The following is a 6,678-nucleotide window of genomic DNA, read 5'->3' as shown; positions in this document are numbered from 1 at the left end:
ACTACCTTAAATGTAAATGGATTAAATGCTCCAACCAAAAGACATATACTGGCTGAATGGATACAGAAACAGGACCCGTATATAAGCAGTCTATGAGAGACCCACTTCAGACCTAGGGACACATACAGACTGAAAGTGAGGGGATGGAAAAACATATTCCATGCAAATGGAAATCAAAGGAAAGCTGGAGGAGGAATTCTCGTATCAGACAAAATAGACTTTAAAATAAAGACTGTTACAAGAGACGAAGAAGGACACTACATAATGATCAAGGAATCAATCTAAGAAGAAGATATAACAATTATAAATATACATGCACCCAACATAGGAGCACCTCAATACATAAGGCAAATGCTAACAGCCATAAAAGGGGAAATTGACAGTAACACAATCATAGTAGGGAACTTTAACACCCCACTTTCACTAATGGACAGATCATCCAAAATGAAAATAAATAAGGAAACACAAGCTTTAATGACAGATTAAACAAGAGGGACTTAATTGATATTTATAGGACATTTCATCCAAAAACATCAGATTACACTTTCTTCTCAAGTGCTCATGGAATATTCTCCAGGATAGATCATAGCTTTGGTCACAAATCAAGTCTTGGTAAATTTAAGAAAATTGAAATCGTATCAAGTATCTTTTCCAACCACTACGCTATGAGACTAGATATAAATTACAGGAAAAAATCTGTAAAAAATACAAACACATGGAGGCTAAACAATACACTACTAAATAACCAAGAGATCACTGAATAAATCCAAAAATACCTAGAAACAAATGGCAATGAAAACATGATGACCCAAAACCTATGGGATGCAGCAAAAGCAGTTCTAAGAGAGAAGTTTATAGCAATACAATCCTACCTCAAGAAACAAGAAACAACTCAAATAAACAACCTAACCTTACACCTAAAGCAATTAGAAAAGGAAGAACAAAAAAACCCCAAAGTTAGCAGAAGGAAGGAAATCATATAGATCAGATTAGAAATAAATGAAAAGAAATGAAGGAAACAATAGCAAAGATCAATAAAACTAAAAGCAGTTTCTTTGAGAAGATAAACAAAATTGATAAACCATTAGCCAGACTCATTAAGAAAAAAGGGAGAAAACTCAAATCAATAGAATAGAAATAGAAAAAGGAGAGGTAACAACTGACACTGCAGAAATACAAAGGATCATGAGAGATTACTACAAGCAACTATATGCCAATAAAATGGACAACCTTCTGGTTGTCCAGAAGAAGAAATGGACAAATTCTTAGAAAAGCACAACCTTCTGAGACTGAACAAGGAAGAAACAGAAAATATGAACAGACCAATCACAAGCACTGAAATGGAAACTAATTAAAAATCTTCCAACAAACAAAAGTCCAGGAATGGATGGCTTAACAGGTGAATTCTATCAAACATTTAGAGAAGAGCTAAAACCTATTCTTCTCAAACTCTTCCAAAATATAGCAGATGGAGGACCACTCCCAAACTCATTCTGTGAGGCCACCATCACCCTGATACCAAAACCAGACAAAGATGTCACAAGAGAAGAAAACTACAGGCCAATATCACTGATGAACATAGATGCAAAAATCCTCAACAAAATACTAGCAAACAGAATCCAACAGCACATTAAAGGGATCAGACACCATGATCAAGTGGGGTTTATCCCAGGAATGCAAGGATTCTTCAATATATGCAAATCAAACAACGTGATACACCATATTAATAAACTGAAGGATAAAACCATATGATCATCTCAATAGATGCAGAAAAAGGTTTTGACAAAATTCAATATGCATTTATGATAAAAACCCTGCAGAAAGTAGGCACAGAGTGAACTTACCTCAACATAATAAAGGCCATATATGACAAACCCACAGCCAACAGTATCCTCAATGGTGAAAAACAGAAACCATTTCCACTATGATCAGCAGAAGACAAGGTTGCCCACTCTCACCACTGCTATTCAACATAGTTTTGGAAGTTTTAGCCACAGCAATCAGAGAAGAAAAAGAAATAAAAGGAATCCAAATCAAAGAAGAAGAAGTAAAACTGTCACCTTTGCAGATGACATGACACTGTACATGGAGAATCCTAAAGATGCTACCAGAAAACTACTAGAGCTAATCAATGAATTTAGTAAAGTAGCAGGATACAAAATTAATGTAGAGAAATCTCTTGCATTCCTATACATTAATGATGAAAAATCTGAAAGTGAAATCAAGAAAACACTCCCATTTACCATTGCACCAAAAAGAATAAAATACCTAGGAATAAACCTACCTAAGGAGACAAAAGACCTGTATGCAGAAAACTATAAGACACTGCTGAAAGAAATTAAAGATGATACCAACAGATGGAGAGATATTCCATGTTCTTGAACTGGAAGAATGAACATTGTGAAAATGACTATACTACCCAAAGCAGTCTACAGATTCAATGCAATCCCTGTCAAACTACCAATAGCCTTTTTCACAGAAGTAGAGCAAAAAATTTCACAGTTTGTATGGAAACGCAAAGGACCCCGAATAGCCAAAGCAATCTTGAGAAAGAAAAACAGAGGTGGAGGAATCAGGCTCCCTGACTTCAGACTATACTACGAAGCTACAGTAATCAAGACAGTATGGTACTGGCACAAAAACAGAAATATAGATCAATGGAACAGGATAGAAAGCCCAGAGATAACCCCTCGCACATATGGTCACCTTATATTTGGTAAAGGAGGGAAGTATATACAATGGAGAAAAGACAGCCTCTTCAATAAGTGGTGCAGGGAAAACTGGAGAGCTACATGTAAAAGAATGAAATTTGCACACTCACTAACACCATACAGAAAAATAAACTCAAAGTGGATTAAAGACCTAAATGTAAGGCCAGACACTATAAAACTCTTAGAGGAAAACATAGGCAGAACACTCTATGACATAAATCACAGCAAGATCCTTTTGACCCACCTCCTAGAGAAATGGAAATAAAAACAAAAATAAACAAATGGGAACTAATGAAACTTCAAAGCTTTTGCACAGCAAAGGAATCCATAAAGAAGACAAAAAGACAATGCTCAGAATGGGAGAAAATATTTGCATATTAAGCAAGTGAAAGAGGATTAATCTCCAAAATATACAAGCAGCTCATGCAGCTCACTATCAAAAAAACAAACAACCCAATCCAAAAATGGGCAGAAGACATAAAGAGACATTTCTCCAAAGAAGATATACAGATTACCAACACACACATGAAAGGACACTCACCATCACTAATCATTAGAGAATAAATAGAGAAATGCAAATCAAAACTACTATGAGGTATCACCTCACACCAGTCAGAATGGCCATCATCAAAACATCTACAAACAATAAATGCTGGAGAAGGTGTGGAGAAAAGGGAACCCTCTTGCACTGTTGGTGGGAATGTAAATTGATGCAGTATGGAGAACAGTATGGAGGTTCCTTAAAAAACTAAAAATAGAACTACCATATGACCCAGCAATCCCACTACTGGGCATATACCCTGAGAAAGCCGTAATTCAAGAGTCGTGTACCACAATGTTCATTGCATCTCTATTTACAATAGCCTGGACATGGAAGCAACCTAAGTGTCAACTGACATATGAATGGACAAAGAAGATGTGGCACATACATACAATGGAATATTACTCAGCCATAAAAAAGAAACACAATTGAGTTATTTGCAGTGAGGTAGATGGAAGTAGAGACTGTCATACAGAGTGAAGTAAGTCAGAAAGACAAAAACATATACCATATTCTAACACATATATATGGAATCTGAAAAAAAAAAAAGGTTCTGAAGAACCTAGGGGCAGAACAGGAATAAAGATGCAGATGTAGAGAATGGACTTGAGGACACGGGGAGGAGGAAGGGTAAGCTGGGAGGAAATGAGAGAATGGCATGGACATATATATACTACCAAATGTAAAATAGATAGCTAGCGGAAAGCAGCCTCATAGCACAGGGAGATCAGCTTGGTGCTTTGTGTCCACCTAGAGGTGTGGGATAGGGAGGGTGGGAGGGAGATACAAGAGGGAGGAGACATGGGGATAAATGTATATGTATAGCTGATTCACTCTGTTATACAGCAGACACTAACACACCACTGTAAAGCAATTACACTCCAATAAAGATGTTAAAAAAAAATAAAGTCATTTGTGGAAAGAGGTCTGAATAGCTAGTTCAATAAATAAATAAAGGTTTTGCATATTTTGAAATAGGATATGATACCAAAATAAGCAGTTAGTTGTTTTACAAAGTTCATTCAAACACCTTTGTTCATCACTTCATGAATAAGCACCAGCCACCAGGTAATTTTCTGTAGATCTTTTCCAGCTAATATTCAATTGTAAGTGCAGAACTAAATGAATTTGTTTATGTTGTCAGTTTTGGGTACCTGATGTTATAAACCTGGAAACATGATGTCAACATGCTCTCTTTAGAAGTTTGATTATATGAGTTATTTTATGAAGCAAGAAATAATAAAATTTTTAGTTATTTTAATCACGAAACATTTGAATGCTTATAAATTAAAGATATTTAGGTGACAAGGCAATAAAGCCTATGAAATGAAATGGACCAGATAACTGTTTAAAAGAATACCCATGTGTCAAGTTGCATAAATAACATGGCCTAGATGTGAGGATTAATTTTCTCTCAGATAACATGTTATCTTGTTTTAATGTGATTAAAAATCCCCACTGGGCTTGATGCTAATCTTTCCTCCAAAGGCTTGGATCTTATCAAATTTGGAGCTACTCTGGAAATAAGAGAGTGCTCTACAGAAGAACTCTCAAGAGCCGGTATCAGTTTTTTTAATCTGTTTCTGGGCTAATGAGAGAGTGGTTGAGTTTACACAGATTATCATTTGTGGCTGTCTCATCAACTTGACATTGAACAGGGGGAGAACTCAAAGCTCAAGGAGGCTCAGACAAGGTCAGACAGGTAAAAATTGGGAAAACATTTTTAGTTTTTTGCCTTAAGATGCTTTAGGTTTTTTCTTTTCTTTTTTTTTTTTTAAATCTTCTCCTTCTGATGTCCCTAAAATTTCTCTTTCTAGCCCAGAGGCTTACATTATATAAACAGTCTTTGCTTTTAAAAATTCAACATGTTATTCATTGAAAAACACTTTTTTTTTTTTTTTGCGTTACGCGGGCCTCTCACTATTGTGGCCTCTCCCGTTGCGGAGCACAGGCTCCAGACGCGCAGGCTCAGTGGCCATGGCTCACGGGCCCAGCCGCTCCGCAGCATGTGGGATCTTCCCAGACCAGGGCACGAACCCGCGTCCCCTACATCGGCAGGTGAACTCTCAACCACTGCGCCACCAGGGAAGCCCAAAAAAGAACATTTATTGAGTGTCTGTTATGTGCCAGTTACTGGGCATAGGGACTGGGGATGTAGCTTTGAATGAGGACCATGAGGTGCTTGTCCTTCTGAGGCTCACAGTGGTGGTGACGTTGGCACTAACTTGACACTACACAAGAACAGTGAGGGCCCTGAAAATGTCTTTCCTCTTTAAATACTTTTTATCACTGCAACCTTCTCTTATGATACTTATTGCCTGTATTTAAGTCCTCCTGTCACTTTATATTTGAATATAATGAATATTCATCTATCCATTCATTATTCTTTCAACAAATCATTTGAGTGACTCTATCATCTTTCTAACAATTGAGTGATAGGAAGATGAATTAGTACTGCCCTCGAAGACCTTAATAGACATCTCTCCAAAGAAGACATACAGATGGCCAGTAGGCATGTGAAAAGCTGCTCAACATCACTAATTATTAGAGAAATGCAAATCAAAACTACAATGAGGTACCAACTCACACCAGTCAGAATGGCCATCATCAAGAAGTCTACAAACAATAAATGCTGGAGAGGGAGTGGAGAAAAGGGAGCCCTCCTACACAGTTGGTGGGAATGTAAGTTGGTACAGCCACTATAGAAAACAGTATGAAGATTCCTCAGAACACTAAAAATAGCATTACCATATGATCCAGCAATCCCACTCCTGGGAATATACCCAGACAAAACTATAATTCAAAAAGATACATGCACCCCTATGTTCATAGCAGCACTGTTCACAACAGCCAAAACATGGAAACAACCTAAATGTCCATCGACAGATGAATGGATAAAGAAGATGTGGTACATATATACAATGGAATACTACTCAGCCATACAAAAGAATGAAATAATGCCATTTGCAGCAACGTGGATGCAACGAGAGATTATCATACTAAGTGAAGCAAGTCAGAAAGAGAAAGACAAATACCATATGATATCACTTATATGTGGAATCTAAAATATGGTACAAATCAAACTATCTACAAAACAGAAAGTCTCACAGACATAGAGAACAGACTTGTGGTTGCCAAGGAGAAGGGGGGAGGGAGAGGGATGGACTAGGAGTTTGGGGTTAGCAGATGCAAACTATTATATATAGGATGGATAAACAACAAGGTCCTACTGTATAGCACAGGGAGCTACACTCAAAATCCTGTGATAAACCATAATGGAAAAGAATAAAAAAAAAAAGAATGTGTGTATGTGCATAACTGGATCACTTTGCTGTACAGCAGAGATTGGCACAGCATTGTAAATCAACTATACTTCAATTAAAAAAAATTTAAAAATTGGTCCTGCCCTCAAGCATCTTATAGTCT

The sequence above is a fragment of the Lagenorhynchus albirostris genome, chromosome 3 (assembly GCF_949774975.1).
Source record: "Lagenorhynchus albirostris chromosome 3, mLagAlb1.1, whole genome shotgun sequence".
NCBI classification, from domain to species: Eukaryota; Metazoa; Chordata; class Mammalia; order Artiodactyla; family Delphinidae; genus Lagenorhynchus; species Lagenorhynchus albirostris.
This window is presented reverse-complemented; position numbering follows the sequence as displayed.